Genomic DNA, 13,188 nt, shown 5'->3' on the forward strand with positions numbered 1-13,188 from the left:
GATTTTAGCTTGAGGGAGTGCAAGAAAGGGCAGAGGAGTGACAACGGAGGAGTCTTTTTGCTCGGGAGGAAGGACCTCTGTCCCTAAAACCGGTGGTAAGGCATGAAAGCAAGAGCATCAAACGAGCAGCTCCCCGTGGCTGGGGGCAGGAGCGTAGCAGTGAAGCCGAACACACCCTGGAAAACTCAAGTTATTGCGTTTCACCTTGCAACCAGAAGGATGCACCTGGCCGGGTACCGCGGCCCAAACCGCAGTTTCCCTTCCCACCCACCCCCGGAGCCCCCCGGGCCGAACGACGGCCGGGAGACGGGGAGGGCTCCCCGGGGCGGGGGGATCCCCGCCGGCGGCCGCGGGGCAGCCCAAGTTGTGCTTTTTTTGGGGAGGTCCACGAGAGGGAGCCAGGAGTAAAGGAAAGGCGGCTGCTGCCTCCGCCGCGGAGCCCCCGTCCCCCCGCCCGGCGGCTGCGGCTGCGGGCAGGCGTCGGGGGGTCCGCGGGAGGCACCCGGGGCGCCTCGTACCCCGCCGGCCCCACGCACATGGCGACCTGCACGGCCGGAGTTTGGCCCTTAAAGGGTTAATAACATATTTACACATCATTTGGCGCTTTAAGCGCCAGATAAAAGCGCCCGGTGACACCTCTGTGGGTACCCACGGAATAAATTCAGTGGGTAACCTTTGCTGCCAAGGGTAAACCTGATGTAAGTGGCAAAGGTGAAGGCCTTGCTGTGCTCGCCCTTCTTCCTCCTGCTGCGCTACTCCAGGTCTACGGAGAAATGGGACTTTGCCATCGCAAAGCGGTGCAGTCTCAGCTCCACTCCCAGCGCCGGGGCCAACGGGTTGGGGATGTCCCATGAGCAGCTCTTGAGCCAGCATCTTCCGCCCTGCCTGGCATGATGGAGGGAGGATGGGGAGGTGAGTGTGAGAAAACTCAGCATGGCAGGGGGTTTGGAACTAGGTGATCTTTTAAGGTCCCTTCCAACTCTAACCATTCTATGATTCTTTGGTATGGACGGAAGTTGCTTTCTCAGCACCCACTGAAGTCTTCACCTTTTCACTTTGCTGGGAACTAAATAGGGTTTGGACTTGCCCAGGGATGATCCTTTGAGCTCTAAGCTTGTGAGGAAGGTGAGCACATGGTTGTGCTTAAGCAGTTTTCTGAATCTGGGCTACCGAGCTCAGCATCTTGCAGGGGGAGAGCTGGACCCACAGGAGCTACATCCACTTATTTGGGGATCAGTCCTTGTATTGCCGAAGGCTGGGGGAGGTGTGGAGTTGGCTCAGAGAGCAGGGAGGTCATCGATACCTGTGTACATCCCTGTGAGGGCTAGAAAACACCGCCCATGCCACAGCAGGGAGGCAGCAGCTCAGCTGACCAGAGCGAAGGGAACTCTTGAGGCTGCGCTGGTAACCCGAGACATAGAAATTGCTGTTTTAAAACGTGGCTGCAAAGGAAAAATACAGCCCTTATTGAAAGGCAAATTAGTAGCAGGCTCTCTCCAGCAAGTGTTCAGGGAAAGCATACAGGGCCTGTGTCGTTATTACTCTCCTGAAGCTTCCTACCCCACTGTGAGAGGCACAGCCGGGGCTGGATAAATAATACATCATAATTTTCGAGTCCCAGAGAGGTGACTTGGAGGTAGTTCAAAAGTTCAATGAATTATCAGTTCCCCTCGGGTTCTTTATGTCTCTTGCAAAGGATGCCATCAATCTCGATAACTCACTAGCTACCAAAAATAATAATAAGTAAAAGATCATTATGTTGAAATATGTGTTGTAAAGCAGCATAGCAATTTGGAAGATTAATTCAGTCCAGAAGGGGCAATAGCTGCTGGCTAGAGATGGGCTGGACACCAATTACTGCTCTCACTCATTACTTCCATGGACAGGGATTGGGAAAACACCTGCAGTGCATGAATAATTCTCCTTGAGTTAATATGCTTTCATTCAGTGCTGATTAACTCTATTTATACCTCATCTATGGTGAAGAGAGCAATGTGATTCATTCCTTTATTTCCGTAACTCTCTGATAAACTGCATTTATTTGCCACCTCTGACCTCCTCACGTGCACGCTGCCTATTAATCCTTCTCAGCCTGGGCTGCTGCTGCCATCCCGGGCCCTTCAGTAGCCATCAAACAGCTGCTTCTCATTTTTCCCCCCTCGTTTAAAAGCACCTGCTAAAAAAAAAAAATGTGGGTCAAGGGAGAAAATAGGCTGGAAATTTCACTGTGATGATGGAGGAGAGAGGGTATATTTTGTGTACGTAATAATGCTCTGTAGGGTGAGGCCTCAAGGTACCACTGAAGAAATAATGATCAAATGTGATCTGTTTGGGGTATTCAGCCCCAGGTGACTGACAGCTGCAATGTATCCTGGCCATGCCTCAATACGTAAGGCATGACCAGCATGAAATCAAATGTTGCCATTGGTGTCACTAAGGAATGGCCTCTGTCATGGGATATTTCTTCCCCCCACTTTTATTTTTCAGGTTTATTTTAATTTTTATTTCTCTAACTCCTGGTCTGAGCCAGGACTACAGGGTTCATGATTTGGGGTTACTCTTCCAGCAGGCTGATTGAAACACGTTTTGGCCAAACACTGTCTCCTGAGGCTGGCGGGATGAAGTCTGCAAAGAGACCTTGAGTGTATGAAATGTTCCTGCTTCTCCCCCATCAGCACAGCACTACCCAAACCCAGCACTAGGACTTGTCTTAAGGAAAAATATCTGACTGCTTGCAAGAAGTGGAGATGCTCTTTTGCTCCTTCGCAAGTGGAGATGCACTGCACAGGGGAAACGCTGCCTGGTAAAATCCCTCATGTTTACAACAGGAGCACAGACATGTAATCTACCCAGTCTGCAAGCAAACTGGGGAAGTTGGACTTTGGTTGTCAGAGCCATTCTAGGAACGGCTTAGGTTTTGCTGAGCTGGTGGATGGTCTGCATTACCTTGTAAGCTTCATTCCAGCTCTCTGAGTCCAAGTATTGCAGTGCTCATGTTTCCAGTACAGCAGGCAAACATCTTAGAACTTTAAAATATTACCCTGAGATCATTTCAGATCATAGGGTTACAGAATCATGGGGCAATTTAGGTTGGAAGAAGGAACTGACAGAGATCATCTGGTTCAACCCTCCAGGCAAAGCAAGACTAACTTCAAGACTAAACCATGTTACCCAGGGCCTTTCCCAGTCGAGCTTTGAAAATCTCTAAGGATGGAGATTACACAACCTCTGTAGGCGACCTATTCCAGCGTTTGACCTCCCTTACTGTGAATTTTTTTTCCTTTACATGTAATATCTTATTTTTTATACCTCCTCTCATGCCGTCCCAGATCCAACGTTTAGGACCTGCGGCATTTCCCACAACCTAGGCAGGAAGAAGTTTGGCCTTTCTGCCCAGCCCTGCCCATGCTCTCCCTGCAGCATGAGCCTGTGCTTTCCTGGTGTGGGACAGGCTGCATTCCCTGGAGGGGCTGAAATACCTCCTCTAATACCTGATCCCCACCGCTGAGCTATGAATCTTTTTCCTCTGACTTTCTGAGGGCATGTTCCTCTTTTGCATTTTCCTTTGATCATTGTTTCAAAATCTTGAGGGGATTCAGCTGCCTGCTCTGTTTATCTTGCTACCCTTGCTTCTCATTCAAGGTCTTCGAACACCTTCCCTGGGAATGAGATAAAAGCTTACAATGAGACCCTGGCTCTTTTGTCTAATTCCTGGTCCGCCTGGATCTCCTCAATGGCTTTGTCAGGCTTAAATGTCATCATATGGTTCATGTAGATGCTTCAAGATAGCTCACTGTCCTCCCTCTCCCTGCGTTTCAAGCCACACTTTTATTTCCGGCATGTCCAAGGTCTTTCCTATGCTTGGAAGAGAGCTGTGCTCAGCAGCCCGCTCTGCTCTGGTGGCACTTCAGAGCCAGGTCATCCTGGCCAAGCCTTTGGTGAGGTATTTGTTAGTACATGGCCTCCTGTCACTGATGGCTGTGGTTCAGGTGGTGTCTCTGCCAGTGCTTTTTGTCATTGTCTGGTACCCATCAAATAACAACCAGAGGGTGGTGGAGGCTCATTGCACCTGGCACATGGGGGAGTTTGGGGGACATGAGGGTCAGAGATGGCAAGGGTGGATTAAATCCCCCCTTTGCCACCACCATGGCAGTGATGGGTGCTCAGCTGCAGGGCTTCTGTCTCCAGAACTAGCAGCTTTGCTCCCTCCCTGTAGGCTAGAAGAGAAGATCTCCCCGTACCGCTGCCCTCCCCAAATCTGAGAGGACCCCTGAGACGCCAGCTGGCCATTTGGGGAGAATGGGTTCAGGCTTCAGTCCCGCAGATTCGGATTGTTTTGCCACAACATACTGCCTTTACCTGCCTTGGAGGCTGAATATTGGAATCAGTCTCCCTTTGGCTTCTCTTGGCTAGTTTCAGTGTGACTGCTTCAATTTTGGCTCTCTTTCCTGAGACTTTTCTCACTTTCAAGCCATCGCAAAGCTCCCCAGAACCACCTCTGCCATGGCAGCAGGGAGGATTAGCTCCGACACCAACACTCCCTGCCATGGGCTCCCAGTGCTCCTTTCCCCACAGGCTCCCAACGCTTGCCCAGGCTGCCTGCTCTCCACGTGGTCCAGGCAAGGTCAGGACAGGTGAAGATCAAAGACATTTGATTACAACAGTTTGTGGTGGCCGAGACTGGGACCTGCCACTTACTCCAGCCCCAAACATCTCAGTGCCTCCTGCTAGTGTGAGACAGCCCCAAGTCAACCAAGGGCATATTGCATCTGGAGGTGTTTTCTGTCTCCAGAAGATCAGCAGGATGTAAAGGGCTTAAATAAGAAAGAGGAAGGCCCTTAAAATGAGCTATAAAAGCCCCGCTGTTGAGCTTTGGCATGGCAGAGGGGTGTTTCAGGTGTAGGTGAGGTTGGATAATCACCGGCAGCACACTGGGTGGCCGAGGGCACACCGACAGGCTGGCCAGGAAAGGCTTCATCAACCGACACTGAGATTTGCGCTTGGAAGAAATACCACGATTTGGAAAAATTCACATAATTTGCTTTTCCCAGGCACGCTGTTGAAGGAAAGTCATCAGTACTGAGAGACAGTTAGATCTGGGAGGCGGCACAACCATCCACAGAAGGACAGCCATTGGAGCCAGGCCGTAGGGGGATTAATTGCTGAGAGCTCAGAAAATAACCGTAAAGGGATAACACAGCTGCTGCCGTAGAAAGCAGAACTCTCGCCTTTCTGCACCGCCCCGCGCGCGGTGTCCCCCTCCCCTCCATCCCTCCCCGCTCCCCGTGCGTGCTGCCATAAGGCACATCCTGGAGCCGCGGTTAATGGAGAAGTGATTTGTCTCATAACTGCAGCTTTACATAGTGTGCTACTGTGGGCGTTACAAATTGCTAAGCGGATTTAAAGTGTTCTTTGAGTTGCGAACTGCAGTATTTCTCCACATAGTGATTATTATTCATCTTTTCCAAGACACCGTGGGCCTGATCCTGCAATCTGCGCTCCTATTAAAGTCAGTGCTGTGGGAGTACTGCCGGCGTACAGACGGCAGGAGTAAGACCCAATTAATTTAGCCGCAGGGAAGAACAGGGCAGCAAACAAGCTTTCTTCTTCCTTTTTTCTTTTTTCTTCCCCCTCGCCCCCCCCCCATGCAAGTTTGTGAATTTTCTTGTTCCGTGGGCACTTTCAGAGACACGTGTCCAGGTGCAGGCAGCTGGCCAATGCAGTACAGGTGTGCTTGCAAGCTTCCAGGCTCTCTGGGAACACATCCTCCCTTATTCTGCCTTTCTTTTTTCTTTCATTTTGGTCAGATGATCATTTTTTGCTGAGGGTGGTGAAACACTGGCCCAGGTTGCCCAGAGAGGTGGTAGATGCCCCATCCCTGGAAACATTCAAGGTCAGGTTGGAGACTCTGAGCAACCTGGTCTAGTTGAAGGTGTCCCTGCTCATTGTAGGGGAGGTTGGACTGGATGACCTTTAAAGGTCCCTTCCAACCCAAACCTATCCTATCCTATCCTATCCTATCCTATCCTATCCTATATCTTTCTCAATGGAAATGTCATCAAAACTGGTTCACAGCCATCAAAAGTTTTGCTTTGCTCCAGCTGATGTTGTCCAACACTGCCACATTTAGTTTAAAACAGGGACGCCTGTTGTGCGATAGAGCTGATAATTCTGGTTCTTCCTCCTGAGCTGTGAATGTGGTGGGAAGGGGCACAGGCACAGACTTAAAATGCTATGTTTGGAAAAGCAGGAGATTTAAAAATGTGGTGTGGGTGCATGCCTTGAGCCCTGACCCATACCAGCAGCCCTGCAGGGGCTTGTCTGCACCGAGTGCATCCCCTGTGGGATGCTGTAGAGAGAATTTATGGGTCTGATCCCCACCCAGCACCAGGATTTGTCTGTGGGCAATCTGGAAAAAGCCTTTGACCCTCATTCACTCTCTTCTTCTGAGGCAGACAGCTCAGACCTCTTCTGAAGGAGAAGGCAACTCTCCTTCATCAACCACCTCCCTCTGCTCTCCCTGCCTGGAGGTGGTGGCACCACGGTGGTGAGCTACTGCTGCACTTTGAGGACCATAAGACCCAGGATGGCTGCCATGGTGGCCCAGCCCAGGTGGCTGCTGCTGCAGGACACAGCAGCAGAGGGCGAGTCTGTGCCACCCGTTACCTCCATCCAAGGACAGAGACCTTGCACTGGGCTTGGCTGATGAGTGATGAGGCAACAGAGAGCCTCATGGCGTGAGGTGTTCATGGAAACGTGTGTTGCTAAGCAAAGAGGATATTGTGCTTTGTAGCAACTAGAGCATTTTTAGCTTGTGATATCGTATGCCTCCAGGAGAGTTGTAGCAGCTGAGTCTAGAAGTCACAAATACATAGTCTTGAGGCCAAGGATGAGCTGGAGTTATTCTCCAGGAAGAGGGTATTTGTGTGTCTGTGACACTGGGACACTTGGTGTCCTTAGCAAGGACTCCTCAAGTCCTGCTGGGCTTTGGACAAGAGCTTCCACCATGCTGGGAAACCTCTGCTTCCTTGCCCCAGACCCCAGCAGCACAGGGTGATGCCTGAGCAAAAGCCAACATCTCCCCATTACTTGCTTCTGAAACTTCTCTGGGATTTTTCCTGGCCTCACAGAAAGCCATGACAAATCTCCTGTCCCCTCCGAGGGAGGCCGTGACAGCCAGGAACATCCTAGGGAGTGAAAAACACTCTGTCAAAAACATAAGGAAAAGCAAGTGGGAAAAGGTCATGATTAGTTACTTTTCTGCCATGTGCATGTATAATAATGAACCTTGGGAGTGAGGCCATGTTAGTCCTAATTACTGCTCTTTAAATATTTATATAGCTTAATCTGTTCACCTTGCTCTTCGGCATGGTCCAACGTATCTGTAGGGCTGACCTTTCCAACTCAGCCCCATTTGTATACTTTACAGGCCTCTGGGTAGCTATTACTTTGCTTTATCTGAGAGGGAGAAAATGCATCACCCCAGAAGAGTAAACCCCAGGTAATAAAAGTACAATGTTAAATAAAACCAAGAGGATATAAACACAATCTCCTCTCTCAAAATCACATATCCAGCTCCTTAACCAATGCAAAACCAGGTGATTTCAGGAAAATCAGCCACCTGGTATGCCCTAAAGAATCGGCTGAGGCAACCACACTTATTTTCATGTGTAACCTCCAACAAATTGGAAATGGTATCTCCAGCAGTAAGGGACTAGTATGTTAACCCCCTCTTTCACCTCTCAATGCTTCATTACAACAGGTTTATTTAGATGCAATGGGAATTGCTGGAAGATAGAGGAGATGCTCATGGCTATGTGTGAAATCAGCTGTGCAGCCAACGCCTTCTTTATCCCTCTTCTTCAAGTCCTTCCTCAAATACCTTTCAAATGACTTTGGAATCCCAAGCTGATTTCCAAGAACTACTTGTGAACTAGAGTGAAAATCCAAAATAACGTTAGTTAATATCCTCCAACCTTGTATGAGCCCCACTGACCATTCCATACACTGACCATCTAAGGGGTCATGTAGAAACTGTCCTGCAATGAGTCTGTGAGGAATTTGGCGAACTATGGGCAGTCTATAAACACCACCACTGAAAACACAATCGATACGTACAGAAGACTTTGCAGGATTTTGGTCACCTTGGCAATTTGAAGAACCTCTAATGTAGCATACTTCATCCTGAGCACCCTTACGAAGCTATTATGCAAGCAAAACAATACATCTGTACCTCCAGGTGCTTCCATAAAACCTTCATTAAGGCGATGTTACCCCAGAGTAACGAAATTAGTTTGCATAAAAAGTGCCTGATGTCCTCATGCTGCTCACTTCTATACCAAATTTGCTGGCCAGTCTAGGTCTGATATAATAAATAAAATCAGGCCAGGGACCATTCTCTGACCCTGATGCCAACTGGCACAGATTAGCCACTTCCAGTCCATAACGCATGTGATTCTGGGTCTCATCTGGTCCCCACGTGCTGCTCCTGTGGCCCTAATACAGTATTATTCGTATTTTCTTTCTTTTCTTTTTTTTCCAATTCAAAGCATCTGAACTAGTGTTGCTGTTGAGGAGGGTGATATTTTATTACTATGAAAATGTGGATATGGACAAAGTGTGGTGCTGATGGAGGACCGTGTGGGGAGGACGGTGCTGAATCCGGTGCAGCCTGGCCCCCGCTGCCCATCTGGGAACAGTCCTGAGCGCATGCTGCCCTCCAGGCTGTGCCAGGGCACTGGCCGGCAGGGCACTGCCTGGCACCAGCCAGCGCCAGGCCAGAAGGCAAGACAACGATTAAACAGCATGGATGATGGCCGCACCTGGGGCCTTTCATTTGCCCATGCTGATGGACTCATAAGAAACCTCCATGAATAGGTGCTGGTTGACTTCCCAGTGAGGCCGTTTGGTCTCTAAGGCTCATGACGGCTCATTTCAAACTGTGGTTGGCTGGAAACTTTCCAGCAAATTTTCAGCCCAACAGCTGCTTTCTTCAAATCTTGTATGCTTCATGTAAAACATGTTAGGTTCAGCCGACCAAATCTGAGTCCAGGCTCTGGGGTGTCTTCCGCTGGATCCCTAACATCCCTGGGCTGGGGGTACTGCAAACTGTGGGGGCAGAAAGATGTATTTGGAAAGTCTCTTCCTGGGCTAAAAAGCCTTGAAGTTATGGGTCTTTGGCCCCAGTTTGCTGAAACTCTGGGTGGGGTGGGGGGAAGGCAAGAGAAATGTAATTTTTGGTGAATCAGAACTCCTGATCTTCAGCCAGCTCTGGTACCAACATTGCCACATCTGGTAGGTTTCCAAACATTACTCAACTGATACTGCTCCTTAACGGGACTGGCCTCCCTGGGACCCTTGTGTGCCCACCACAGCTCCAGCCATGTCGTGACTAGATGCCAGCTCTCCGGTGCTGTCGTGTCCCAGTGCCTGAGAGGAGGGTGTCCGTTCAGCAGCGCTGCACAGCTCCTCTATGGACCCTGGAGGGGCCTGATGAGGCTGTGTCTCCAGAGCTGCACGTTCGGTCTCCATCTGGAGAAGCTCCGTCAGGACGAGGAGAGGCACAGAGAAGGGTCAACCCTCCTGGAGCCAGCTCGGTGCTGCGGAAAGGCAAGACAACTGTGGCAGAAGTGTTTGCAGGCAGACAGTGATCTCACTCTTTGTTCATCTTGAGGAACTGGACTATATTTCTGCAGATAACATCCCTGATCTTACAGGTGTGCTGTACTGATTACACTGCCAGTGGTGGAATGGTCTGTTTTCCCAGAACCACCCTGTTGCTAGTGAGTAGCAAGACAAAAGTAACCCCTGGCGTCATTTTTGACCGGGGTCTGCCGAGGTGGACATTAACACAGGCAGGCAGTGATGGGCAAAGACCTAGCAGATTTGGGCAATGCACTCAAATGCCTTGAGAAGAGCTTCATTGAACACGCTGCAGAGACAACCTCCAGTACTAGGTATGTGTAAAAACACATAAATTATATAATATATATTTACAGAATATATAAAAACTCTGTTTTCCAGGTACTGTCCCTCTATTTGCTTAGCATTCAACCCTCTATCCCTCTGTGGGTGCACCACACAACCCAAAATGAAGTCATTGGAGACTTACAGGTTTTCTGCCGGCTGTGTGCACCCCGCAGCCGTTAGCCAGACTCGCCACCCTCTCATCCCATTCCTGCGGCACTGGCAGTTTGCTCAGCCCCCTACACAGCAGCTCGCACAATGCAGGGTTCAATGCACCAGCAGCACATTGGTTAAATAATTAAGCAGGCTGAAAACCCATTATGTGTATAATAGTAATACACTCCAGGCAGAAAATCTCTCTAGAAAAGGTTCTCCAGCTCACTATTTCACTCAGCTGATGAAGAAGGTGAGCTATCAGCGGTGAGCTCCTGTGACCGAGCTACCGAGGCTGACCGGCCGACACTGGATGGGGCTTTGAGCAGCCTGGGCTAGTGGGAGGTGTCCCTGGCCATGGCAAGGCATTGAAACTAGATGAGCTTTAAGGTCCCTTCCAACCCAAACTATTCTATAATTCTACAATTTCAGGGTGCTGTGAAGTGCTGGGAAGCTCAGTCAATTTGCAGTGCGGTTGTGCTGATCTGTAGGCCCTGTGGAAGGGAAATCAAAGCCCATATGACACAGCACACCCCTGCAAAACAAAGCTGCTCTCCTGGGAGAGACCTGACTCTCCCCTTCCACTCCTGCAACCGTGAGGAGAGCCAGCCTAGCAGACTCCGGCTCCTGGTGTGGTCCTGGCGTGACTATTGCCTCTTCAGATGAGACCTGTTTGGGGGGTGGGGGGTTTGTACCAGGGTGATGTCCTCCAGCTGCCCAGCGCTGCCCCATTTGCTCTAACGTCTGCCCTGGGTAAACATCTTTGCCGTAGGGGTCTGTCCCTGCAGAAGCAGCCGGGGAAGCAGCATCGCCTTCTCCTGAAGGGAACTGAAAAGTGGGAAGAAAGGAGGTGAATGGCATTCCTGAAATGTGGGAAAAGAAACATTTTATCATGGTTGCCATGGAAACTGGGAATGGACAATAAGCACTTAGGGGTTTTATCATTTCTCTTAGCACTTGTAGCACACAACCTGTGTGAAGAGGAGCATTATCATGCACCGGGAGGCTGACAGATATCTGAATGGGAAAAAATGTGTGAAGAATTTGTGCCAGGGCTGACTGAAGGCATCCCAGCAGAGGGGCTGCGGAGACAGCGGGGAAATGGCACTTCCTGAGGTGCTCCCAAAGAACAGGAACAGGGAACCCTGGAAGGAGGGATTGCATGGGCAATCGCAATCCAGAGACAAACATCTGGGGACACTGGGTTTGGCACAGAGAACCCATGCAATCCAGGAAACATACCATCCTGGGGCTCTCCTTACTGCCAGCCCCACTTTGGCACCTTTCTGTGGTCCTGTACACCCTTAATCCAAGCAGGCATCTCTTTCACAGCTGTTGTGTTTGTGTGTTTCCTCACCGCAGTCATTGGGTTTTTATTCAACACATCGTGTATTACTTTCCTCACTCAAATTCATTTTGATGCATTTGACTGGAAAAGGTCATGTAGATCCAGCTCAACCCTTAAATGACAGATCATGCCCACACACCATCAATACATCAAACAGAAAGACATTTCCTTGGTTACAGTGCATTCTTAGGCCAAAAATCACTCTCTGTCCTCAGCACACCAAACATCCATTATGTTGTGGTCATGACTATTTTGGTCATTTAATAGAGATGCTTTCCCCATCTGCCTAAAATACTAAATTTCTGCCTCCTGCTCCCACTCACATTCCTGCTCCAATATTTCCTTCAGGATGTCTCTCTTCTTACGGACATGCAAAAAAAAAATGCAAGCACTTATCATATGAGGCACACCATGATGAGAAACACCCACCCTTCTCATGAAGTACCGCCTCCCTCCTATCCATCTTCCTGAAGCACATGCCAGCCATCATCTGCAACCACTTCGCACAAAGCTAAACAATTCTTCCTTCATACCGAAACCACCAACAAAGAACTTCCTTGGCCAGGGAAACAGAGCATACACTGAATCCAGATGCCCGGAACAAGAAGAGGAACCATAATGTTCATATCGTCTCTAGAAGCAAATAGTCCCTCTGCATTCCAGCACCCAGACCCAATTTTTGCAATAACACAGCATCACAGAGCTTTCCACTTCACATTGCCATCAGTGAATATTTTATAGTCATCAGTCAGCCTCTGCAAACCCATGGAAAATACCTTTTCCTGCTGGCAAAGACTAGGCACGTGTGTCTATATCGTTTACAACCCTTTATAGGCAGCCCCAACTCTTACACATTTCCAGGCTTATGACATGACAGAGCAGAAACTTCCCCATTTCAACACCCTGAGACAACATTTGCTGTAGCTGATCTCCCAACCCCAGCTGGTGAGCTCCTGATCAGCAGTAAGATGCCACAGGTAAAGGTGGCAGGGTTGCCCAATTAGATGGGCACGCTTACGGCTGTGTTCTTCTCTTGTAGCTCTGGGCTTTGCTTGCGTCTCTAAATGGTCTTTGCCATCTGAAAGCTTTGCTACTGGCAGTGTCCATCCAGTTCTGCACCACAACCTGCGTCCCACCAGTCGTTGCTGCCTATATGAGCCCTGAAACAAAAGTTTCAAGTAAAACTACTTCACATAAGCGCTCCACAAAATTTGATCTCATCTTCTGACAGCATCATTTCCTGCAGCTGTTATCACCTCAGGATCAAACATCTTAGGAAACCCCAGATGCAAATTCTTCTGCTTGCCCAACTACAAATGCCTGTGCATAATCCCATCCATATTAATGAATCTCATAATCATAGCACTTAGCAGCGTGTCCTCCATCTGCTGCCCAATAGTAATTCGAAAATGATGCCAGGAACATTAATGGATGGCAGGAAAGGACGTGAATCACGGGAGTTTGGCAGTTTAGTACACTTTTACCCCTCCAGACCAGTATTCCTGTCGTTTCAGAAAGGCATCCCACAAGGTACTGCCAGTAAATCTGTAGAGCACGGAACAGAGCGAGGGACCGCTGGACCTCAGGACATCTCCCAAGTACTGAGCAAACAGTCTGTGCACAAGGATTGTCAAGAGAAGCATCTTAGACTGTCATAATGAGGAGGGTGGGCAAGAGAGTTTGATACAGTGTAAACAGTGTACATATGTATATATATAAAA

The sequence above is a fragment of the Rissa tridactyla genome, chromosome 4, assembly GCF_028500815.1.
Source record: "Rissa tridactyla isolate bRisTri1 chromosome 4, bRisTri1.patW.cur.20221130, whole genome shotgun sequence".
Taxonomy (NCBI): Eukaryota; Metazoa; Chordata; class Aves; order Charadriiformes; family Laridae; genus Rissa; species Rissa tridactyla.